This window comes from Suricata suricatta, chromosome 5, assembly GCF_006229205.1.
Source record: "Suricata suricatta isolate VVHF042 chromosome 5, meerkat_22Aug2017_6uvM2_HiC, whole genome shotgun sequence".
Taxonomy (NCBI): Eukaryota; Metazoa; Chordata; class Mammalia; order Carnivora; family Herpestidae; genus Suricata; species Suricata suricatta.
The window spans coordinates 105,901,873-105,929,652 of record NC_043704.1 but is presented as its reverse complement, the minus strand read 5'-3'; the positions used below and the strand labels follow the sequence as shown (position 1 = coordinate 105,929,652).

The window sequence follows — 27,780 nt, the reverse complement described above, 5'->3', positions numbered from 1 at the left end:
TTCATAATCACAACAAAATCTTGTTTTAATTAGTGTTGCATATATGCCTAATTACTCGTAACTATGTCAATAACTGTCTCTGTGATCAATGTTTACTATTATCCCTTCTGATTCTGCCATTGAGAGTGATGAGACTTAAGTGAATATACTCCTTCATTTTCCCAGAGGAAAATGTTAAAAATTGTGTTTGGGATACTATGGGCAAAGTTTTAAAATTTCTACCTCAGAGGAATGAGTGTCTTGGCACTAAGGCTAAGAAATTTGTACTTTTCCCTAAAGACAATAGGAATCCTTGGAAATTGGTAATCAGGAGAATGATATAATACAAGCAGTGTTTTAGCAAAATTAAGCTATTGGCAATGATGGAGGATATTCCAAACATAAAGAAATTGGAGCTAGGTAGCCATTTAAAAAATATCTTTGCTGATAATTCAGGCCCTAGACTAACTAAGAAACTGAAGTAGGAAGGGAACTAACATTTTTTAGGTCCTCATCTGCACTTTATGTATACAAATTACTTCTGTCAATCCCCACAGGGACCATAAAAAGCAGGTATAAATATTCCATTTTACAGAGGAGAGAATCAAGGCCTAGAAAGGTAACATGCCTGTTTTCATACAGCTGATAAAAGGTAGGGAGTGAAAGAGTTCAGATTCCAAGACTCATGTTCATCCCACTGTATCTCCTTTGTCCTCTCTGTGGCCACAATGGGAAAGCTTAGAATCAACACTGAGCAGACTACCCAGGATTAGAGAGGCGAACACCTGGCTAAGTACGCAGGGAGAGGAGTTCACAGAGGACTCTGAACCTCTTTTCCTGGGAGTAGTTAATGATGGGAGCACACACAGACTAGGAAATCTGGAGAGAAAGTGGTGCTGGAATGGAAAATAAGGACTCATTATATGAACTTGGAGCAGATATCAAATATTTTAATTTTCCCTTCTGTGAGTTGCCTATTTATAGATTTTGCCAATTTTCTAATGCATTATTAAATTTTTCCTGGATAATTTTTAGGAGCAGTTTGTATAATGTAGTAATTATGACCTATATTTAGGGTTTTTTTAATGTATAATTTGTCTATTGACTTTTTCTGGTAAATTTCACTACCAAAGTCTTTCATTTTGATATGATCGAATTATTATCTCTTATTGTTTTTGGTTAGTTTTGGTTAGCAGATAGTCTCCTGAGTTTTCTTTTTACATTTAAGTTATTAATACATGTAAGATTTGTTTTGTATATGGTATAAGATATGGGGACTTAGTTTTATTCTTTCTAAATGGATAACCAATTGTATCAGTATTATATATTAAATAATTTATCTTTTTCCACTGAATAGAACTATTTGTCATATGTTAGAATTATATATATGTTAGCATTGATTACTGTGTTCTCTCTTCTGTTCCACAAATTTATTTGATATACCACCAATACATATTCATTTGAATATAGTGACTTAATAGCATAATCTCACAGCTGGTAAGTCCTTTCTTTTTCCGCTATTCTTACTTTTCAAATATATATTTGGAGGAGTTAGTCTTCAGTTTTAACTTTTTAAGATCCTGTATTTACTTCTAATCCAAAGACTCTAATAGGTATTTAGTAGTTTTTCTCCTCCAGTCTTTATGCTTTTCTTATATATTTACAAGTAGTTCTTCTTCCACATGAAGTTAAGTTAATTGCTTTTAATTCTAATCCTAACAGAGATGCTAGCTGGCATTACATTATATTTGTATATTAAATTTTGGAGAACTGACATTTTTAGTGATATTGTCTCAACATTATAAAAGTCTTCTTATTCAAGAATATAGTATGTCCTTTTATTTCTTTAGATTTTTTATATCTTTAAGTATAATTTCATAGTTTTATTTCAATATGTTTCTTTTTCCTTATTGTTAAATTTATAACTATCACGTTTTTGCATCTACTATAAATGGACTATTTTCACTATTTCAGTTTCTTGGTATTTGTTTTTTTTTGTTTTTGTTTTTGGTGCCAAAATGTGCTATTATTATAGCACAGAGACAGGATCAGTAGGGAGAAAGAGCTGCACTGGGATTGTGAGGAGCAACTGGTTATATATATTTTAGTTAGTGGGGGTTAGGGATAAGGTAAGTCTCTAAGAAATTTTTGTATGCTAAAAGCAAGGTCTCCAGGACCTTTGAGGGAGGGCTCGCTGTTCTTAAGATAAGGTTGCTTTTAGTCTTTAATGAAACCTTAACAGTAAGGTAGTCATGAGTTTCTTGAGGAATGTCACACTCTGCATGTCTCAGGAATTTATCAGTGGGGGACTGCATGTTGTAAGGAGACAGTTTTAGCTGCATTTCTCTTATCTTTGTTCTCCTCATCATTTGCACCCTGAACTATTTGACCCTTAAAGCTTAAAGGGTGCTGAGGGCGGAAGGTCTTACCTTCTGTAACTTTGCTGCTGAATAGGGGCATAGAGATGCCCTTCCCTATGGGGTCAACATTGGTCAATTGGGGATGTAGGAGTATTAAAAGCAGAGGCAGCTGAATCTAAGGTAGACAACATAATATGAATCTCCTTGAGTAGAGAGGATCATCTGTCCACTTGGAGTTATGCCAGTGAGGGAGTCTCAGCACCAGGTGGAGAGACATTTAAAAAAACAACAAAACATGATTTAAATTATTATAAGAAAAAAAAAGCCCAATAAAGAGACCTTTGATAGTTGACCAAAATCCTCCTCCAGTTCAGGAGTTTAACCAATTATTCAAGGAGAAGGAGGGATTGTTCAAAGTGCCAATTTGAGGGGTGCCTGGATGCCTTAGTCAGTTGGGCATCTGGCTTCAGCTGGGGTAGTGATCTCATGTGTCAGGCTCTGTGCTGACAGCTCAGAGCCTGGAGTCTGCTTTGGATTCTGTGTCTCCCCATCTCTCTGCCCCTTCCCCCACGCGCGCTCGCGCTCTCTCTCTCTCTCTCTCTCTCTGTGTGTCTCCTTCTCTCTCCCAAAAATAAAGAAAACATTGGGGCACCTGGGTGGCTCAGTCGGTTAGGTGGCTGACTTCGGCTCAGGTCATGATCTCGCGGCCTGTGAGTTTGAGCCCCATGTTGGGCTCACTGCTGACAGCTCTGAACCTGAAGCCTGCTTCTAAATCTGTGTCTCCCTAGTTCTCTGCCTTTCCCCCACCCAAAAATAAGTGAGCATTAAAAAACTTTTTAATAAGCAAAACATTAAAAAAAATTTTAAGTGCCAATTTGAGTATGTATATCTTTTAGCAATTCTGTAAAATTTTAGTGATAATCTGGAATACACACATAGCATTCAGTTTTTATGATGGCACATGTTCCACCCTGTGCTGCAGTTAAAACATCTACTGCCTTTTTGTGTTGTAGAACTGCTTCATGAATGAGTTATTTCAGTGTTAAATAATCTACTGCTATTTTGGGAGTCACTTAAGGCCTTAATCGTGTAGCAGGTGGTATTAGCCATGATATAGACTCTGTTTTGTTTAGCAAGCAATCAGGTAATTAATAAGAGGCACTTTTATGGAAACAAAAGAAAAATATAGGTTAATGATTGGAGCAAATTACAAACCTAATGTCTGAGTCTTGAGTGCTCCCAGTGAAAGATTTTCAGATGTCAGGCTTGGAGCATTCTCAGATGGTGTGGGAACAGGTAGCAGGAATCAGATGAGTTTTTCTGGTTTGTAATTTCAAGGTCTCTGGTGATCCTTTTGACTGGCCCCCAAAGCAGTAGGTACAAAGATTGTCTACACACAAGTTTTTTGGCAATTTCTCTGAAGCTGACCTCAAGTTGTCCAGCATCAGTTTTCACTGCCTTGGGAATAAGGACAGTTTTAGTTAAAAGAATAGGAGAAATTGGGATTCTTGATATTTGTTGTAGAATGAGGAAAAGTTTTTGATTTTTGCCTGTTTGTCTTATATCCATCAACTTTATAAAATCCTCATATTAATTCTAGTAGTTTTTTTTTTACTATTATCTCTTGGATTTTCTAGTTCTACATTTTATCACCTGCCCAATACCCCCCAAAAAGAGTTCATCTATATTTGCCAGTATTTATATGTTATTTTATTTTCTTATCTTGTTCATATCTTATGAAATTTATTTGAACCTCTCAGACTTTGTTAAATAATGACATTGAGCATCCATATCTACTTACTGATTTTTAATTGAAATTATTTGGTGCTTTGGCACTTGGAATTATATTTGATGTTTTTGATAAATATTTCTTTTTAATTAACTATTTTACTTCTATTCCAATTTTAGTTAAATGTTTTATATGAAATGCTGTTAAATTTTGTTAAGTGCCTCTCAGCATCTATTGATATAATAGTGTTTTTTCCCCTTTAACCAACTGGTAAATGGACTAGTATCATTGAATTCAGGATGTTGAAGTGTCTTTACTTTCATGGAATAAACCATGCATCATTTACTTTTATAATATATCATTTGCTACATGGATATATTTTATTTGTAAACTTGGTACATGTATATTAATAAGTGAGATTGGTTTATATGTTTTTTTTCTATTAGTACTAATTTTCTCAGAGCTTTGCATTAAAATTAGGTGAACATCGTAAATAAATAGGTTTAATCACACGGATTACCTGGTTTTTTTAAAGTTAGATAAAACTTGACCTGTGCCAAATATCATTAGGTAAAATTCAATTATGAACTCCTTTGATTTAGCTCCTCTTGAATGGTAGTTACTGAGTATTTCCAGAGCTGTCAGTGGTAATTTGACAATTTGAATTTTCAGTTCTTCTCACATCAATTTTGATTATTTATATTTGGGTGGGAAAGTATTCAATTTTCTCTAAGATTTCAAATTTATACCCATAATATGAGTTGGATCACTAAGAATCATTGGTTCATGAATACATGTACTGGTATGTACTGGCTGGGACCTCATATATAATCTTGAATAGAATAGTAATAGTGGGCATCCTTGTCTCATTCACAGTTTTAAAAAAAATACACTGCTGAATAACTTTTGGGGTTTTTTGTTTTGTTTTTTTATTTTTTTTAACATTTTATTTATTTTTGTGAGACACAGAGAGAGAGATGGAACATGAGCAGGAGAGGGGCAGAGTGAGAAGGAGACACAGAATCTGAAACAGGCTCTAGGCTCCGAGCCACCAGCACAGAGCCCAATGCAGGACTCGAACCCATGAAATGTGAGATCATGACCTGAACCGAAGTCAGACGCTTAACCGACTGAGCCACCCAGGTGCCCCATTGGGTTTAAGCAGAAAGTATAATGAATGTAAAATACCTAGAGAATGATATTAAAAACTCTATATATCAGAACTTTTGGAATATAGCCAAAGAAGTGTTTTGAGGGAGATGTATAGCTTTAAAAAGTCATACAAGAAGGAAAGGACAGGGGCCCCTGGGCGGGTTAGTTGGTTGAGCATCTACTCTTGATTTCAGTTCAGGTCATGATCTGAAGCCTGCTTAAGATTCCCTCTCTTTCCTCTCTCTCTCTCTTCCTCCTCCCTCCCTCCCTCTGTCCCTGTCCCCCACTTACATGCTCTCTATCTCTAAAATTAAAAAAAAAAGAAAAGAAAAAAGGAGGAAGAACAAACTAAAATAACAGAAGAAAAAATAATAAAAATAAGAGCAACAGTGAGTGAAATAAAAAAGAGATGATAAAGAAGACCAGCAAAACAAAGCATTGGTATTTTTTTTTAAACCAGCAAAGCAGGTCTTTGGCAAGTTTGATCAGAAGATAAGAGAAAACACAAATGTAAAATATAAGTAATGGAAGAGGGACAGTGAGACTACAGATAAAGAGTAAAAAAAAATAATAATAAAAGTAAAAGCTGTCAACAACCTTATGCCAACAATTGTGAAATCTTAGATGAAATGGATATACTATTAGAAAAGTATATCTTACCAAGACTTACTTTAAAAAATTAAATGGCTATTAAATAGACTAGAGCAGTTGTCTCACAAGGAAAAAAACAAATTTTTTAACAAGCAAGGTCTACCAACTTTCAGGGAACAAAGGATCTTAATTTTATACAGTATTTTCAAACAGTTGAAAACTGGGGACTGTTTCCCAACTCAGTCTACAAGGCCAAGGCAACTCTGTTACCAAAATCAGACAAAGAAATTTAAAAAAAGGAGTATTATAGGCCTATTTATATTATGAATATCAATGTAAGAATTTCAACTGTATGTTTGATATTTTGAGAAATATTTAGGGCCACCTGAGTGTATTACCTATTTATAAAATTAAATAAAGTTATAAATAAAACTCTGAATGCCATGTTATTTATTTTAGACTTAGGAGGACAAATTTAAGACAGCTTTGCTAAAATATTCATTTCACACTTATAAATAACTTTCTTCAAAATGGAAGTTTTCCTTTAAAACAAAGATTATCATTCTAGTTTCTCTAATATTTCATTCTTTTAATATGGCTTAGAAAAAAAGCAGTTTCTTTGAATATTATAGAAGAAGTTTAAAACATTGGAGAATGTGATATCTCATATTCTTTTAAGAAACTATAATATACATAATATTTCCTGATCCCCCTATCTCTGCCTCTGGTCCTGAATACCAGTTGGTCTTGGCATGAATTTGTGACTGCTTCTTTTTTTTTTTAATGTAAAACATTATATAAATAAATAAGTACATAAAATAAAAAACATAAATAAAATAAAAATAAAATAAAATTTTATTTTTTGAGAGCAAGAAACAGAGCATGAACAGGGGAGGGCCAGAGAGAGAAGGAGTCACCGAATTCGAAGAAGGCTCCAGGCTCTGAGCTTTCAGCACAGATCCCAACGCGGGGCTTAAACTCACAAGCCGTGAGATCATGACCTGAGTTTAAGTCAGTGCTTAACCAACTGAGCCACCCAGATGCCCCAAATTCATGACTTCTTTTGCTTGGTGTCAATTCTTCTTGCATCATTATCTTGGGAAAATATATTTTCAGAATAGTCTGAAAAGTAAGAAGCATGTTTGGCCACCTAGCCCTAGAATATTTAGAATATGTTATTATAGCAGTGTGTTGCAGTTGTAAAAAATAGCAATGTATATGTTTAGAACTGAATACAAATTCGGAAGGTGAATTAGATTTTAAGGTAAGGATCACTAACAAATGGGAAGAGACAAAATTATGTGATAAGTGATGTTTGGAGAACTAAAACAAAATAAATCAAATACTCCAAAATAAACCTTGAATTAAGTAAGAAAAAAATTACAGGAAAACTAGTACCAATAAGAGAGACAGAACTTTATTCTTCTGATCCATGAGCACGGAATATTTTTCCATTTCTTTGTGTCTTCTTCAATTTATTTCATAAGCTTTCTATAGTTTTCATTGTATAGGTCTTTTACCTCTTTGGTTAGGTTTATTCGTAGGTATTTTTTTGTGTGTGCAATTGTGAATGGGATAAGTTTCTTGATTTCTCTTTCTGTTGCTTCATTACTGGTGTATAAAAATGCAACTGATTTTGTACATTGATTTTGTACCCTGCGACTTTGCTGAATTCATGGATCAGTTCTAAAAGGCTTCTGGTGGAGTCGATCGGGTTTTCCATGTAGAGTATCCTGTCATCTGTGAAAAGTGAAAGTTTGATTTCTCCTTTGCCGATTCTGATGCCTTTTATTTTTTTCTGTTGTCTGATTGCTGATGCTAGGACTTCCAGCACTATGTTAAACAACAGTGGTAAGAGTGGACATTTCTGTCATGTTCCTGATCTCAGGGGTAAAGCTCTCAGTTTTTCCCCATTGAGGATGATATTAGCTGTGGGCTTTTCATAAATGGCTTTTATAATGTTTAAGTAAGTTCCTTGTATCCTGACTTTCTCGAGGGTTTTTATTAAGAAGGATGTTGTATTTTGTCAAATGCTTTTTCTGCATCTATCAACAGGATCATATGGTTTTTATTTTTTCTTTTGTTAACGTGATGTATCGTATTGATGGATTTGTGAATATTGAACTAGCCCTGCAACCCAGGAATGATGTCATTATTACCTAAAGCAATCTACACATTCAATGCAATCACAATCAGAATTGCAGCAGCATTCTCAAAGCTAGAACAAACTATCCTAAAATTCATATGGAACCACAATAAAACCCCGAATAGCCAAAGTAATATTGAAGAAGAAAACCAAAGTGGGACGCATCACAATCCATGATTTTAGCCTCTATTACAGAGCTGTCATCATCAAGACAGTATGGTATTGGCACAAAAACAGACACATAGACCAGTGGAATAGAATAGAGAACCCAGAACTGAACCCACAAATGTATGGCCAACTAATCTTTGACAAAGCAGGTAAGAGTATCCAATGGAAAAAAGACAGCCTCTTTAACAGGTGGTGCTGGGAGAACTGGACAACAACATGCAGAAGAATGAAACTAGACCACTTTCTTACACCATACACAAAAATAAACTCAAAATGGATGAAGGACCTGAATGTGAGACAGGAAACCATCAAAACCTAAAGGAGAAAGCAGAAAACAGCCTCCTTGACCTCAACTGTAGCAATTTCCTACTCGACACATCCACAAAGGCAAGGAAATCAAGAACAAAACTGAACTCTTGGGACCTCATCAAGATAAAAAGCTTCTGCACTGCAAAGGAAACAAGCCAAAAAACTAACAGACAACGACAGAATGGGAAAAGATGGTGGCAAATGGCATGTCAGATAAAGGGCTAGCATCCAAAATCTTCAAGGAATTCTCCAAACTCCACACCTGAAAAATGAATAATCCAGTGAAGAAATAGGCAGAAGACATGAATAGACACTTCTCCAAAGAGGATATCCAGATGGCCAACAGGTACAAGAAATGATGCTCAACATCACTCATCATCAGGGAAATACAAATCAAAACCACATTGAGATACCACCTCATACCCGTCAGAGTGGCTAAAATGAACAAATCAAGAGACTAAAGATGCTGGTGAGGATGTGGAGAAACAGGCATCCTCTTACACTGTTGGTGGGAATGTAAACTGGTGCAGCCACTCTGGAAAACAGTGTGGAGGTTCCTCAAAAAACTATCAATAGAACTTTCCTATGACCCAGCAATAGCACTGCTGGGGATCTACCCAAGGGATCCAGGAGTGCTGATGCATAGGAGCACATGTACCCCAATGTTCATAGCAGTACTTTCACCAATAGCCAAATCATGGAAAGAGCCTAAATGTCCATCAACTGATGAATGGATCAAGAAGATGTGGTTTATCTATACAATGAAGTACTATATGGCAATGAGGAAGAATGAAATCTGGCCATTTGTAACAAAGTGGATGGACCTTTAGGGAGTCATGCTAAGCGAAATAAATCAGGCAGAGAAGGACAGATACCGTATGTTTTCACTTTAGGTCTATCAGGAGAAACCTAACAAGGGAGGACCATGGGAAGGGGAGGGGGGGCAAGATAGTTAGGGAGAGGGAGGGAAGCAAATCATGAGAGACTTTTGAAAACTGAAAACAAACTGAGGGCTGAAGAGGAAGGAGGAAAAGGATGGGGGTGATGGTCATGGAGGGGGACAGTTGTTAGGATGAGCATTGGGTGTTAGATGGAAACCAACTTGGCAATAAACTATTAATAAAAAAAACAAAGAGAACTTATCCTAATCATGGAGGGATAAAGCAGCACTTTAAAAATTGCAAACAGTAAGATAGATTTTGCCTATAAAATATAGAATCTCTGGCTATAAAAACTGCCAAATAACTTAAATATAGAAGATGGACAAAAATATGTGTATCATCTACCATATACAAAGGGTTACTATCCATACTATATAAAGATTCTATTCAACTATGTGTGAAAATTGCCAGCAGCCCAAGCAGCCAAATGGGTGCAAAACAGAAAACAGATAACGGGAAATATAATAAAAAACAAGGCCAAAATGCCTCATCACTAATAATTAAATAATAAAAAATTTTACCTCCGTAGTAAATTTGTACAAAGACTTCAATAATAAATTTTCCCCTCTTTTGATGATAAAAATTATTGTGTTTTTCTAACCCATTGAAATGTTTGTTATCAAGCAATCTCCTTCTTGAGAATTGATGCTGGAGAAATAGCAGAAGATGAAAAATTATACGTAAAGTTCATATTTTTAATAGTAAATGATAAGAAGTAATTTATCCCCAGCATTAATGAAATGGGTAATAAATTATCATATATCATGACCTGGAACATTATTCAGCCTTTAAAATGACATTATGTACATGGATTATCAACATGAAAAAATACTATAATTATAATATTACATAGTAAAAGAACTCACAAGATGGTATGTACCTTCTAATTGCAATATGTCAAGACATATATATTTATGAATAGGAACCAGAAACATGAAAATGAAAATATAAAACATTAACATGAAAATATAAAAATTAGTTTTAGGGTGATAGAGATTTTTTTCCCTCTTTCAAAATTCTTTCTGATGTTATTTTGATAAACTGTCTTCAAAAAAGGGGAAAAATGTGTTACACATCTTTAAGAGTTAGCTCACATTCCACTTCCTCCAATAAAAAACCTTACCAAAACTCTGTAGTGCTAATTAGTCACAGTTTTTATCCTCATTAAGATCTCACCTTTAAATACAGCTATATTGAAATCAAAAGTGCAGCTGGAGACTCAGATCTATTCAGTACTTTATATAGAGGTTGTATAGTTATAGATGCAATATAGACTCATCTAAAGGACAGTGTAATTGCAGAGCAAAGTGGCACATAATTTCAAGACTAAATTAGGGTTTCAATTTTGCTGCTGCTGTTGAATAGGTTCACTCTACGGGTAACACCCAAACTATGTTCACACAGAGAGAAAGCATTTTAAAAGGCTGTTACATTTCTCTTGGTTGGCAGAAAGTCAGTAGGGACAGGATCGTTAAGTAGCACTTCATATGAACCTAGCTATGAAGGGTACTGGGTTTGGGGGGTTTTGTTTTGTGTTTGATTATGTGTTTGTTTGTACCCCACAACAGTCTTATGCCCATGTTAGGGTCTCATTGTGAAAATTGACAGAACATTTAAAAAAATGTTCATAACTATACCTCTTGCTTTATCCACAGATATCTTTCTGCTGAACTGATTGTACTAATGTATCCTTTCTTTCTAATTCATTTCACCAAAATGGTTGGTTACAGTGGTTTTAGAAAACTAAAAGTGCAGGAGAGACAGCAGTTTCTGTCTGAGGTCTTAGCAGTATTGTATCCCAAAATTGGTATACTTTCATCTCCCCCGTGGGATCTGGAGAAGATTTTCTCAGTTGTTCCCCACCTCTAGTTGTCCAAACTTGCCCTTCTGCTCCCTTCCTCTCACTACCTGTTTTCTACTTCTTATAATCTAATTTTACGTCTGCCCACTGTCCATGAACCCAGTCACTAGCCCCTTTCCACAACTCTCTGTTCCTATCTGTTGGCCCTGGGCTGACCAGGCCCTGGATTTAACTTCGTTTTTTCAACAAGTGTTTATTGGACATCAACCACATGTAGCTAACTGTCCTCATCTTTGCTTTGACTTCTGGTGTTCATATGTTCTCCAGCTCTTCACAGGTCATTGTAGGACTTCTGATATCCTAGCTCCACACTGTTGCATGTGCTGACACTCTTAACTTTAGCCATTCTTGACAGATATTTTTGTCTTCTATATTAAGAGTAGTCTGCAAATTTCCTTAGCTCCAATTTTGTTGTCATTCATATTATTTTTAGTTGTGTTTTTTCTGCCATCACATGGCATTCGCTCTCATAATTTTCATGAACGTCAACACTCTTACTTTTTCTGCTTTCTTTTATTTATTTATTTTTAATTTTTTTAATCATTTTTCTTATTTTTGAGAGAGAGAAAGAGACAGTGTAAGCAGGGGAGGGTCAGAGAGAGAGGGAGACATAGTCTGAACACAGGTTCCAGGCTCTGAGCCAGCTGTCAGCACAGAGCCTGACGTGGGGCTTGAACCCACAAACCGTGAGATCATGACCTGAGCCGAAACCAGATGCCCCTATTCTGCTTTCTTTTAAATGCATGCCTAATTTTTCTATTACTAACCAATTAATGTCTTTAAGATTTTCTGCTATCTTGATAGTCATCATCTATAGCTTTTCCAACTTATGTCTTTTCAGAAATTATGTCAAAAAAAAGATACCATGTCAACCATTTGAGAAGAGGAAAAACCAATATATCACAGTGAATATCTTTCCCCCAGATAAATGACTGGATTTACATAACTGGGCATAGCATTTTAGATTTTCTTTGGGCAAGTAGGAATAAGGGCAGATCAATATACCACTCATAACTCTTTCTGTGTCATATTTTTAAGAAACATAATTATTTCAAAGAATACAATAGTTATTATTTTAATACATTTTTCTTGTGAGTTTTGTTAATGGTTTATCATTATAATGGTTTATCATTTATAATCTTAAATCCAGTTCTAAGCACTGGCATGGTTTATACCCCTTCCTATGAACCATTTTCCCAGGTTCTCCACAGTTGCAGAGCCAGCTTTAAGTGATAAGCATCACAATAAGGCTTACTTTCTAGCACTAGTTTAAAAACGTCCTTTCTGTTTTCCTTACCTAGTTCTGTGCCCTACCTTCTGCCTCTCATTATTTCCTTCAGAGCATTCATTTAAGCACTAGACTATATATCCTCCCTTATCCAGAATCTGCTTGTTTTTATCCAGGCCCTTAATTGTCTCTTGATCTCTCTTAGATTCTCTTAATAAATGAATTAACATGTTATACAGTTGACATTTGAACAACAGGCTTATTTATTTTTTTAAATAATAGTTTCTTGTCAAATTGGTTTCCATATAACACCCAGTGCTTCTCCCCACAAGTGCCCCACCTCCGTTTAAACTCCATGGGTCCACTTATATGCAGATTTTTTTTCAGCAAATATATTGGAAACATTTTTGGAGACTTGTGCCAATTTGAAAAAATTTGTGTAGCCTAGAAATATTGCAAAAAACTAAGAAAAAGGTATGCCATGAAAGCATTATATATATATATGCATATATATGTAGATACTAGTCAATGTTATCACTTATTACCATAAAATATACACAAATCTATTATAAAAAGTTAAAATTTATCACACTTTCATATACAAATACTTACAGACCATATTGACTTTTCCTTTTTGATGTCCAGGGTTAGTAACATATAATGTCTGTATGTTTGTATCATATAAGAAAATATTCAGGTGGGTACTGACAAATGATTCATCTTGTAAACAGATAATATAAACTTATGGTATCATATGGTATCAGTAAATATAGTACAGTATTATAAATGTATTTTTTCTTTCTTATGATTTCCTTAATAATTTTTTCTCTAGCTTACTTTATTGTAAGAATTCTGTATATAGGGGTGCTTGGGTGGCCCAGTCAGTTAAACATCTAATTTTGGCTCAGGTTATGATTTCACATTTTGTGAGTTCAAGCCACACATCAGGCTCTGTGCTGAAAGCTCAGAGCTGGAACCTACTTCGGATTCTGTGCCTCCCTCCCTCTCTGCCCCTTTCCCATTCATGCTACCACGCGCACTCTCTCTCTCTCTCTCTCAAAAATAAATAAATGTTTAAAAAAATTTAAAGAATACAGTATATAATACACATACAAAATATGTGTTAATTGCCTGTTTATGTTATTAATACTGCTTCTCTTCAACAATAGACTATTAGTAATTAAGTTTTGGGGAGTCAAGAGTTATATGCAGATTTTGAACTGAGCAGGAGGTCAGCATTTCTAACCCCCACACTGTTCAAGAGTCAATTGTACCTTTTTGACTGACTAAATATATTCATATGTTTGAATATATTTTAGATTCTACACACAAGGCAGGTTATACAACATTTGTCTTTCTCTGTATGACTTCACTTAGCATGATGCCCTCAAGGTCTATCCATGGCAAGATTAAGATTTCATCCTTCTTTTTATGACTGAATGATATCACAGTATATGTATGTATGTATGTATGTATATGTGTATATATATACATATGTACATGCACATACACACACACACACACACACACACACACACACACACCACATTTTCTTTATCTACTCACCCATGAATGGGTACTTAGGTAGCTTCCATATCCTAGCTATTATAAATAACGCTGCATTGAACATTGGGGTGCATATATATTTTAAGTTATTGTTCTCATTTTCTTCAGGTAAATACTCAGAAGTAGAATTGCTGGACCATGTGACAGTTCTGTCCTTAAGTGTTGCAGGAATATCAATACTGTTTTCCATAGGAGCTATACCACTTTAGATTCCCATCAACAGTACACAAGGGTTCCCTTTCCTCCACATTCTCACCAATACTTGTTATCTCTTGTCTTTTTGATAATATCTTTTTTAACAGGTATGAGATGATAACTCAGTGTGGTTTTGATTTGCATTTCCTTGATGATTAGTGATGTTGAGCACCTTTTCATGTAATTGTTCCCCATCTGTATATCTTCTTTGGAAAAATGTCACTTGGGATCCTCTACCCATTTTTTAATATGGTTGCTTTATGGCTACTGAGTTGTATAAGTTCTCTATATATTTTAATATTAGTCCCTTTTCAGATATATGATTGCAAGTATTTTCTCCCACTTGGTAGGTTGCTTTTAAATTTTGCTAATGGTTTCCTTTGCCGTGCAGAAGCTCTTTAGTTTGATGTAGTCCCACTTGTTGATTTTTTGCTCTTATTGCCTTTGTGTTTGGTATCAAGTGAAAAACACCATCACAAAACCTGATTATCAAAGAGGTTACCACCTATGTTTTTTTCTAGGAGTGTTAAGGTTGCAGGTCTTACATTCAAGTCTTTAATCCATTTTGAATTAATTTTTGTGTATGGTGGAAGATAGTGGTTCAGTGTCATTCTTTTGCATGTAGCTATCCAGTTTGCCCAGCACCATTTATTGAAGAGACTGTCCCTTCCCTATTGTATATTCTTGGCTCTTTTGTTGTAAATTAATTGATCATAAATGTGTGGGTTTATTTCTGGGCTCTTGATTCTGTTCCATTGATCTATATGTTCGTTTTTATGTCAATACAATTTTTTTTTTGATTACTACAACTCCGTAAGAAATTTTGAAATTAGAGAGCTTGATGAGCTTGATACTTCCTGCTTCCTTCCTCTTCCTCAAGATTGCTTTGGCTATTTGGAATCTTTTGTGGATTCATATAAATTTTAAGATTATTTTTTCTATTTCTGTGAAAAATTTCATTGGAATTTTAATAGGGATTGCATTGATGCAGTTTGGGGGGGGTAGTATGGGCATTTTAACAATATTAATTCTTCCAATCCATGAACACAGAATATTTTTTCATTTATTTGTGTCTCCTTCAGTTTTTTTCATTAACATCTGAAATTTTTCCTCCTTGATTAAATTTATTCCTAGAATTTTTTGCTGCAATTGCAAATTAGATTATCTTCCTAATATCTCTTTCTGATAGTTTGTTATTAGTGAGAAACACAACAGATTATGGTATATTGATTTTGTATCCTGAAACTTTACTTATTTTATTTATTCTAAAAGTCTTTCAGTCTAGGGTATCCTATATATATAATATGTCATCTGCATATAGTGACAGTTTTACTTCTTCCTTTTCAATTTGGATACCTAATTCTTTTTCTTGCCTAATTTCTGTGATTAGGATATCCGATATTATGGTGAATAAAAGTAGCAATAGTAGGCATCTTTGTTTTGCTCCTGACCCTTTATTTTTAAGTCTCAAGTCAAATGTATTTGTTTTCTCCCAATTTTAGTATACGTGCTGCTGAAGAGAGCACAATTTATTTGTTTTCTTAAATAATTTTTTAATATAATTTATTTTCAAGTTGGCTAACGTACAGTGTAGACAGTGTACTGTTGGTTTTGAGCATGGGTTCCTGTGATTCATTGCTTACTTACAGCATACTTGTCTTGTTCGTGATCTTAGAGGAAAAACTTTCTATGTTCCATCATTGAGTATCATGTTAACTGTGGGCTTGTCATATATGGGTTTACTGTGTTGAGGTGCTTTCCCACTTTACCTATTTTATTTATTTATCACAAATAGATGTTGAATTTTGTCAAATGCTGTTTCTGTATTTGCTGAGATCATATGGTTTTTATCCTTTATTTTGTTAATACGGTATATCATATTGATTGATTTGCAGATATTGAACCATCCTTGCATCCCTGGACTCAATCCCACTTGATTGGAGCATATGATCCTTTTTAATGCATTGTTGAATTTGGTTTGCTGATATTTTATTGAGGATTTTTGCATCTATGTTCATCAGGGATATTGGCCTACAACCTTCTTTTTCTAGAATGTCATGGTCTGGTTGATGTTAGGAGAATGCTGGGCTAATAAGAGGAGGTTAGAGAAATGCATTTCTTTATACTTGCAATTTTAGATTTAGGCTCACTACTGTATCAATAGTGTGTTTCCTTAAAAATACATTCTAAAAATCATTCTAATACTTTAGATTCCCAATTCTCTTATTTTTAGAATTTGCTTTTAGAATAAACTTATCTTTCTCCATTTTTAGTTATATAACTCTTTTTGTTGTGTTTTTCTACCTACCCTCCACTCAATATTCCCCAGTAATATGATATTAAATGAAAGTATTGAAGGCTAAGAATCAGATGATGACTGTCCATACATTAGCCAGGTGACTCTGAAATGCCGTTTCTCCATGATGAATATGTGTCCATCTCTAGGCAGTGGATAGGTTGGACTAAAGCCTTGGAGGTTCCTGTGGGATATAATGTTCTATAATCTGATTCTAACTCTGGTGCCATTTGCTTGTTTTTAAGTAAAATAAATGTTCTTATTGTTTACATTTTGATTTTTTTTCTTTCTTTTCTTAAGTTTTATTGATTTAAGTAATCTCTACACCCCATATGGGGCTTGAACTCATGACCTGGAGGCGTCACATGGTCATCCAACTGACCCAGCCAAGAACCCCAAGTTTTTTCTTTTAAATCACCATTAAACAATATCAACCTTAATTCACATATATAGTTCTTATGATGATTATTTTTCTTCATAAAAATTTCTAACCTTTTTTCCACATTTTCCCCTTTGTCTTTTAAAATATAGATATTCAAAAATTTAAATTCAAGTGATAACTCTGATCCATATAGTTTAAAAGTGGTTAAAGAATATATAATAAGCTGTTAATAGCGGCCTAATTCTTAATGTCAATTTAATTTTTTCATAGGAAAGCAAACATAAAATTTTGAGGACTAAATTCTTGGGTCTTTTTTAAAGATTTATTTACATAACTTTTGTGATTTTCTATTTAGCTTATACTAATAAACCTTCAAAATGCACAATTTATCTTAATTGATAATACTCATTTCAGAGGTCATTGTGACCCACAAATCAGTCCACTTAGATGATTTTCCTTTCACCTGGCAGAATAAAGTCCTTTACTTTTTGTCAGCAGTCACAAATATTGGAAGATGGAGTTCAGATAAATCATGTCAGCATTAATGTCTTTGCTAAAATTTATTTGACCAAATTTCAAATATATTCCAAATAAAAAAACTTGAATTTTTTTCTACTGAGCTTTTTGATATTACAAATAATAGAAATATTTTAATAAAATTATTTTGCATATATTTTAACATCTTTGTTGCATTTTTAAAAAACAGCTGTATTGAGATATAATTTAAATAATCATAAATTTCACCCATTCTAAGTATACAGCTTAATGGTTTTTAGGATATTTGTAGAGGCATACAACCACCACCACAATCTAGAGTGTTTCTATCACCCTGAAAAGAAACATCATGGTCATTAACAGCCACTCTCCTTACCCTTCCACCCTTTACCCATCAATCATTAATCTGCTTTCTGTTTCTGTAGATTTGCCTGTTCTGGAAATTTCATTTAAATAGGACCATATAATATGTGGTCTTTAAATTTTGACTACTTTGACTTAGCAAAATATTTTTGAGTTTCGTTCATTTTGTAGCATGTATAAGTACTACATTTCTTAATTGGTAGATTCTCTATTAAAGTGAAAAATAATCATAATGAGTAGTGAGGTTTAGTTGAAAAAAATAGTGATCCAACAGTCAAATACTTCTGCCTTTTGGCTCTCTTTATGCCTTTTATGGCCTTTGGACAAGTTATTAATTTCTTTGACTCAGTTACTTCATCTGTGAAATTGACATATTGACAGTGTTTCTTACGTATCTTAGAGCATTAGCAAAATTAACAAAATCAACTGTAGGACCCCTTGGAGAACTATACAAATATAGAATATTACATTGCATTTTAAATTGTTTTTCCTGGTATAATAGCAAACCAAATTATTATATTTGGGATAAAGTATTAGAATTTAAAAAATACTCCTTTAATAACAAAGGGAAACTATAGATTTTAATTCCTATTTGCCCAAAGGTCCATTTGCCCCCACTAATTTATCTTTAATCAGCCTTGGTTAGCTTTAACAGTAGTAGAACAGGTTGCTGAAGAAGGGAGTGGCTACAATCAATTCAAGAGTCAGCTATTGTATGGTTGACAGAAGAGTCAATGAACAGAATTCCACTGTGACCTTTCCTTCAAGGTTTGATGTTCAGATAGCACTCACAATGGTGAATTGACCAGCCTTTATGATTTCTTTGAACCCTTGGACTCCATTATGAATACCACAAACTTGGCTTTCAATAAAAGAGGAGAAATACTGGTTTTACAAACAGAAAACCAAGGAGGTTTATAGTGGCCCTTAGTTATAACTAGATCTAACAGGCTTTGAAAGAGACCAGCTTGATATTGGGATATTGTGGGCTGCTTGTATACCCCAAAGCAGAGGGAAACACAAAATACAGTTTTCCTAGGGTCTGTACACAAGTTTCAAGCCAGGTAGTCCTGACTGGAACCTAGAATGGTTTTTTGTTTGTTTGTTTTATTTTTTTACTGAACCAGGTCACCACTGGAATGTGGAGTCTAATAAAGGGGTCTCTTGTGGAAACCACTTGATTTTTGATCAGTGGAGTCTTAAACATTTTTTTCTTTGTTTCCTTTTTTATTTGTTCCTAACGTTGAGCTTTCAAATAGAGTTATCTCTATTTTACGTATTATTTCCATTTTACAGATGTTGGAATCCTAGAGGAATTTTCTACAAAACCTTAGGCGGCCACAACTTAGGATGGATGTGTCTCTCCTTTGAGACTCCTTTCTCTCCTTCAAGATAGCTGTAGTACTGGCTTATTCTCTAGTCATTTTTTCACTTATGCCATTGCTTCTTCATTGTTTACCTCCACCATGGTTTTCCTCTTTTAATGTTAGTAGCCTTGTTATTTTTTCTGCCTTTTCTTCAACTGTACCATCCCCCTTAAGACTTTAGGGAAAATTTTAGACTTTATCTTTTCTTCTTTTTTTTAATCCAATGGGCTTATTTGCTCCTTTAACTGTTTCTCCCATTCTATATACTTGTGGCCTGATGTGACTGTGTTCCCCTTCCCCCACTCTCTTGATATAAGTCCTCTTCGGCCCATTCAGTTACCAATCACCAATTAATTTGGTCATTTGGCAAAATATTAATTAGGTACCTATCATGTGACAAAGTCTAGCCTTGATCAGGAACAGAGATGTGTCCTAATACATGACTTCTCCGCAAAGCACACTGAATCTTCAGGACAACTCCACCCAAGCAGTGGAGATAAAGAGCATTCATTTGCCATGTCCCTACCACTCATATGGACACACTCCTGCCTATACTCACAATGAGTCACTCTTTCATACATGGACTCACTCAGGCATACAACATACCTACTGCTCATAGACATCCACATTTCTGGGCCAATAGCATGAGTAATAACAACACTATCTGAATGAGAAAAAAATGATCACCCTATGTGCTCTATGTCCAATGTCTCTTATCTCTTACCAGCATCTCTCTTCTACCTTCTAACCACTAATACTATCCTTACATCATAAAAAAAAAAAAATCATTCCCATGAGTTCAGGTAGCTTTCCCACTGCAGCCTAAATAACACCTAACATTCGCAGAGTGCCAGGCACAGTATAGTTATGGTGAACTCACTTATACCCTACTGTCCTCCTAAATTAATCACTTTTATTATCTCCAGTTTACAGATGAGATTACTGAGGTTTAGGGAATTAAGTCATTTTCCCAAAGCTACATGGCTACTAGTCAGCAGAATTGGAACCTGGTTCCAGAAGTGGGCTGCCAAAATTTGGGCTCTTAACCCTTGAACTCCCGTGCCTGGGAGCATTAAAACATATATATTGTTATCATTAATTTAAACTTCAGGAGAACTACTGTACCAGACCACTTCCAGTACTGGTAGTAAGCACAACTTTTTATAAGGGGAAGGCAGAAGAGATCTAGAGGACAGTAGATACCTAGTGACAGGTTATGGGAACTACTGATGGGTAGCCAGATGGGTATGAGATGGGTATGGGTATGTTTTAGGCTACTTTAATATGACTTTTTTTCTGTGTTTCTTATTACCAAAATAAGCCATGTTCACTATTGATTGGGAAATCTCGACATTCACAGAGAGTTATAAACTTTGATGTGTATCCTATAAGACTCTCTGTTTTGAATAATATTTTTATAAGAATGGAATAATAGAGTTTTCCCCTTTTATGAAATTTTTCCATGTCAAAAATATTCATAGTATTTTTATTTAGTGTGAATCATAATTATTCAATTGCATCCTAGGTTTGGACAGTTGTTCTCACTTTCTTTTCTGTTAAAATGATGTTATGGTAAACACCCTAGCTAAATCACATATCTATTATGTTGCCTTATGATCTCTTTAGTCTTCAGATTACAAAATTTTGGGGTTTTCTTTTTTTGCTTGATATCTTTAAATTATATAAGTGTGTGGTATGTTTTTAATGCAATTAGCCCTAAGTAATTTTGTAGCATGAAAGCTAACTTTTGAAGAAATTCTTGCCCTTTCCTATTTTACTACCATCCTAGCACAACATGGGGAAAGGGGAAAATCAGAACTCCCTGATGGCTAAAGGTGCACTTCACGCATTCACGGTTTTGTATAAAGTTATCCTGTATACAGGAATCTCTGCAAGCATTCTGATTATAAAACACATTAATTTATTAAAGAAACTGATGTTTATATAGTTATGTGACTCTGTTTGAAAATATCGTAAATGTTTTTAGATCTAAACTTCTCTATCTTCCATTTATTAATTTACTTTATTATTAACCCTAAGTATTTTTCTTTTTATCCCACAAATGTTTTTAGCTAATACTCTGTTCATTATAGGTCTCTGTCTATATCCATTCCTAGTATTATATAGTCTTGAAAAATCTCATTATAATATATATATATGTATGTATGTATGTATGGCTTGTGAATTTATTTATATGTACAAATTTGTCAGAAAACAAAGTGCTATTCTAAAGTATTCAGAAGTTTCTAAGCCCATCAAGATTGTTCCTATGATATAGATGAACAAGAGTTGAAAAAGTAATTTTAACCAAACTAATAAAAAATTGAGTTTAAGCCTCCACCAATCTTATCTATCCATAATTTGTATTATTGCATAAGCCCCCCCATAAGTTAGAGTTATATTCATGTTATTTATATTGGTTTGGTTTAATGTTCAGAATAAACTCCAGTGAATGTTTACAAGCATTTTTTTTTTGCATTCTGGAGTAAATTCTTGATTCTTAATATCAGAATATAATTCACTTCCAAATTTTAAGCATCTCATTATCTCCTTAGCTTGATTTAATGAATATGCCTACTCTCCCCTCCCCACACATACCTAGCTAAATAATTTTTTGGTTTTAATATAACTACATCTGGACTGAATTGCAATTTTTTAGCTGTATATCCACACCTGTTCGAGCATCTGATGTATTAAAATCTCCAAATGTTATTTCAGTCCTTTCTGGCATTATGTGGAAAATGTTAATGTACTTCAAGTATACTTGTTTCAAAATAGATGTGAATCAAACCTCTGAAATATAAACCCTAAAATGAAATGAATTGTCCAAGTGGCTATATAACCATCTGAGCTTTGTAAAATGTTTGCTAAAGTTAAAATATGTTAATTTGCAATTGATATAGTTGAATACTCATTATAGAACTTTCTTCTATTATTCATATATATTCTTACATCTACAGAGGTTTCTTCTGTTAATGCTCTTTTAAGAAAATTAAGTGAAACATTACTTTTGTAAAGGTCTAAGCTTATCAAACTATGATATAATATATACACATAAATGTTATCTGAACACAGCATACTGATTATGTTCATTCACATCACTTATATCTGATCAGAAATCCCACAATTTCAGCCACATAATTAACTACCTAACTAAATTCAATCATTTAAAATATTGGAAAAATAAAACAGGTTTGGGTTTAAAGGAGTTGATTTGTTATTTAAAACCTAAGTCATCATTCTTGAAGGCAAAATAAGGCACTTGATTATAATTTCTCTAATGACAAGGGAATATATCTTATTGATATTTATACACTGATTCTAGTTTTCATAGACCCTACCTATAACAGAGTAGATACTCAATAAGTGCCTATTGAAGTAAAAGGAGCTATTAATAAGAAAGTTGCATTTTAATGCCAAGATACATATTAGGTATTATCAACAAAAACTGTACAACTCTTTCTGTTCTATATCTTTTAACCGTAGGTACATAATTTTAAACATTTATTTGCTAGCATCTTTATTTCTATTATCTGCAAAATTTCATTCATTCATTCAACAATTAATTTTTGAATGCTTTCCATTTCTCAAACACTATGAATATAACATAAGGTTTCTGCTGTCATGGAATTTACATTCTAGGTAGTTTACATTGTAAAGAGCAAATTAGTATAATAAACTTAGAATATAGTGCTTGGTACATAATAAGGACTCAACACTTATTAGTTGTGATAATGATGATGGAAGACAACTTTATATAAATGCTATTCAAAGCCATGAGACTAGGAGAGATCCACTAGAGAGAAAACGCAGGTAGAGGAAAGGGCTATGGACTGAACTCTGGTGCTTCCTAATATTTAGAGTGTATCTAAGAATAAGGACCATCAATAGAGATTGAGAAAACAATAGCCAATGAAGTAAGAGGAAACTATAGAGTATAGTGTAATGGAGACAAGTGTGTTTCAAAGAGGAAGCAAACAAATTATGTAAGAACAGAGAATTAAATTTTGGAATTGCCAGGGTAGCATGTCATTAATAACTTTAAAAAGCACTATTTGTAGAAGAATGAAGAAGAAAACTCAATTAGAGTAGATAGAAAAGAGACTGGGGAAAAGGCAAATCATGAAAAAGAAGACAAGAATGACTAAGATGTGTAAGATGAGATGGTCAGCGTCAGCAGGAAGCAGAGAACTACAGATTATCAACAATGAGACATTACTTTGCACCCTGTAGATTGGCAAAAAAATAAATTGTAAATAGATATTTTTAATGATTATTTTTGAGAGAGTGTGAGTGGGGGAAAGGAAGAGAGAAGGAGACACAGAATCTGAAGCAGACTCCAGGCTCCAAGCTAGCAGCAAAGAGCGTGATGCAGAGCTCAAACTCATGAACCAGTGAGATCATGACCTGAGCTTAAGTCAGTCACAACTGACTGAGATATCCAGATCCCTCTACATTGCTCTTTTTAATAAATATAGGAAAGCAGGGGCCTTCATTTAGTGTGATGGGAGTATACACTGGTGCTCCATCCTGGGAACCACTTGGCATTAGTGAAGTATGTGTATGCCTATGGCCTCTTACTGCAGAAAAATTCCCCTGTAAGTACACAAGATGGGTAAAAAACCTTTGTTGCAGGATTATTTGTGGTGACACAAAGTTGTAAGCAAGTAGGTTTCATCACTATGGGACTAGATCAGTAAAATATGTATGTGCATGCATTAGATATTATATGACAGAAAGGAATGAATCATATCTATGTATGGCTATATGGGTAGGTCTCCAAAACAATGTGTAGTGAAGACAAGTAAGAATTAAAATGAAATTTATAGCTTAACACCACTTGTATAGTTTTAAAAACACTTGCAAAAGTACTATTTTTTTCACACATAAGAAGTTAGAAAGCGTACATTAAATTCACAAGCACTGTAGAATGGTTCCCTCTAAAATGGATCATTCCCCAATCCAAATAATATGTCCAAATATCTTTTAAAAATGAAATTAACAACCCCCTTGTTACTCTATATCCCTCCAGCTATTCAAAGAATCCAATGAGTTGTCTTTAATTAGTGTCAACCTCATCCCCCACTTCCACATCAAGTTCTCTAACCTTTGTTTTCTTTTGTGCCTTGAACACACAGAACTGAGTTGATCCTTCATACAGAACATGCTATCATCCTTGACCATACAAGCAAGCAAGACCCCCTCTAAACTATATATATATACACATAGACATTTATATATATTTATATAGAGAGACATTACATATATAAATGACATTACATACCTCAAACAAAAATACAGGAAATAATAAAACACCACTATATATATTACATTATATTATATTATATTAATATATATTTAAATTTTAAATATTTATAATATTTAAATTTTATATATATACTTAAATTACATTATGTCAAACAAAAATACAGAGAAGAATATAACAAATGTGAGTGAATCTGCCACCCACATTTAACAAGTTTTGACATATGGCCATAGTCACTCTGTAGATTGTTATAAAACCTTTATTTTTACCCTTCCCCATATGAGGATAACCACTGATGACACCTGCAAGGCCAAGGTACTCAAGGTGAAAAGTGATGAGATTCAGAGCAGAAATGAGGTTGGGGGCCAGGTGGCCTCACTAGAGCCCCCAGTGATAAGAGCTAGTAGTTTGAGAGTACTCATTATGTGCCTGCTACTGTTCTCCTGTTTACATATATTAATTAAATCTCTTAATTCTCACTCCTGTCCTGTAATAACTATTTTATAGACAAGGAAACTAAGGCATTTAAAGTCACACAGCTCAAAGAAACAGAGCCAGGATTTGAAATTAGGCAGTCTGGCTTTAGAGATCATGCTCTACACCTTTATGTTACCCCATCAAAGGAGTGTATTAAGAGTGGTAAACTTCTGTTTTTCCTTTTCTTCAGTTATCTCTACCATTAAAAAAAGTATACAGTCTTCAATTTCTCATAAAAAAAAAAAAACCTTCCCCTAGATCTGGATCTCTGGGGGCCTATTCTTCTGCTTGTTTGTTTTTTCATTCTTCTTCCTCTTCTTTTTTAAAAATTTTATATTTATTTTTGAGAGACAGAGACAGAGAGAGAGAGCACAAGTTGGGGAGGGGCAGAGAGAGAATGAGACACAGGCTCCAAAGCAGGCTCCAGGCTCTAGGGTACGAGCTGTCAGCACAGAGCCTGGCACAGGGCTTGAACCCACAAATCGTGAGATCATGAACTGAGCCAAGTCGAACACTTAACTGATTGAGCTATTCAGGCACCTTATTATTCTGCCTCTTGAATCTAGACTCAGTTTCCTCCATTTTGAGCCATATTTTTTTTGTATTTATCCAGAAAGCTTTACGTTTGAAATATCTTTCCACTCTGAAGGTTCTATTTATTGTTTTCTCAAACATTATACTGAAGTCACTGTATCTCCAAGTCACTGTAATGTTCTATATCCTATAAAATAACTATGAATACCTTTTGTATTTGTAGTTTCTAGAAACCATTTGGAATAACAGCATTCTCTTAAATAACTAATTACCCCAGATCTGATGCCTGTGTAATGCTATCCAGCAAGCAGCTGGCTTCATATGAAGAGAGGCTAAGAGCTCTTTTTTGTCTTGTTCATTTAAAATCATTTGCTTCTTATTTAATATCTGTAAAGAACGCAGTCACATCATAGTAGAATTTGCTGTTGTAAATTTTGGATTGTTTCCATGGGTTCCGCCTTACATCTGCATGGTGTTTAAAGCCAATGCTTCCTTTCTTTTTGTAGGCATTTAGGGCCTTTTGCCTCATAATCCAATGTCATGCTGAATGACAGAAAATTGAAGTTGAATTTATTTCACTATAGAGAAGGACCGCACAGAACAATACACTTATTTAAGAACTCCTTGCCTCAGGAACTGAAGGAGCTGTCTTGTGCAGGTGGCTTAATCCTTCTGGTTCTTATTTTAACTGTGCTCCTTTATTGAGGACAGGAACTGGAGACTTCATCCAAAAACAACACGACCCTACTAGTCTACGAGAACCAATAATAAACCAATAGTATGCTTATTCCTCGTTCAGAACAGTGAAGATATGTTCTGTGTGTTTTTAAAATTATTCTTAGTACTTCTTTATTAGAGAAAATATAACCAAAGTAAAAACCAAACAACAATAACAACAAAAAACAGCCATGAAAATATATTAACTCTTAATTATACACTGCTGGTCTGTTTACATTATGGATTATTCATAATGAATCCTTTTTTTTTTCTGAGTTCTACGTGGTATCTTCTCTGTTTATATAAAGTGATTCTTTGTTGACATTACTTGTATTTTCTGTTTCTGTTTACTTCACATGGCAGCCTTCTGTAACTTGTTATAGAATAAAACATTTATTTCTTTTTTCTGTTTTGACTCAGAGATGCTGTAAATACATAGTAAATTTTCTGAAGGAAGTGGCTTCTTCACTCATTGGGTACTGCAAATTAGACTAAGCTATCTATGCTTACCTTGAAACTGGGTGGGTATGCAGAGAAAATAATACTGGAAATTATAGTGGGTCATGACCATAGTTTATTTTCCCTTAAACCTACTAAATTCTGGAACTATGATGCACAAGTATATTCAAATGCGATCATAAGAATACTTTCCAGTGCTATAAACATGCGGTCATCTTTACTATCTACTATTCTAATAAGTAGGTAATTGAGAATTGAATAAAATTCACATATCAAGTACCAATTATCTGGAGTTTGTTTTCAAGATAATCAGTTCTTCCTCTTAATAATAGCTGTACTTAGGAGTAATAACATGAAGTTTATTAGACGGGCTCAGACCCATGCTTTACCTAGTTTAAGATTATGTCCTGACAAAATCACCAATGGACGTTAATAAGAAGGCACAATCTTTCTCTCTGATGTCAGTCTCATAAAATTGGTCACAGTGATATCATATTTGTCTTAATATCTTTCATTATATTTTTAATTTTCAAAAATTTATTTCCTGGGGTTAGATATTCTGTTAATTTATTACATATTTTATGTAAAATAATACTTTTCATTTGTTAAGTATATCTCTTTGAAGATTCTTAGATATGTTAAATAGATCTATAACTACACTAACCATACTTTCATGGACAAATATCATATCCCCTCGCAGCTTTTATAGTTTGAGAGTCCATGTAGGAGAGTAAGAAAGATGAGGACTTTGCAATGAGTCCAACCTGAGTTTGAATCACAGGATCACTTCTAACTAGTTATGTGACCTTTGGTAAGTTAGTTACTCAGCTCCTTAGAGTTCTCACTGGTAAAAATAAAATGTGTATCTGTTTTCATAGTAGTTGTGATTACGAGTGAAATGATAGAGGAGAAAGCATAGTACTACATAGTGCACCATCAACAAACATTAATCTTCATCCATCCTTATTCTCCAGAGGATGGGTTGAAATCTTTTGGCTGCACCTTTGTGAATAGAACCTCCGCAAATCCAGATTAACTTAATAACAAAGCAATACATTGTGCAACATTCGTAAGAAATCACTTTGTTTTAGAAGGTTGTACGCAAAAATAAATTATCTATATGTATGTTACCTTTTCCCTCATGTAATCAATCACTGGGAAAGATGTACCCCACAAATATTATCTACCATGTAAGTCCA

At 34.2% G+C, this 27,780-nt stretch overlaps 1 protein-coding gene across 1 annotated transcript in view; it reads left to right on the top strand.

Moving 5' to 3' along the window:
• Positions 1-27,780, top strand: part of LEKR1 (leucine, glutamate and lysine rich 1) — a 186,476-nt gene that overhangs the window by 101,477 nt on the left and 57,219 nt on the right. The window lies entirely within an intron of this gene.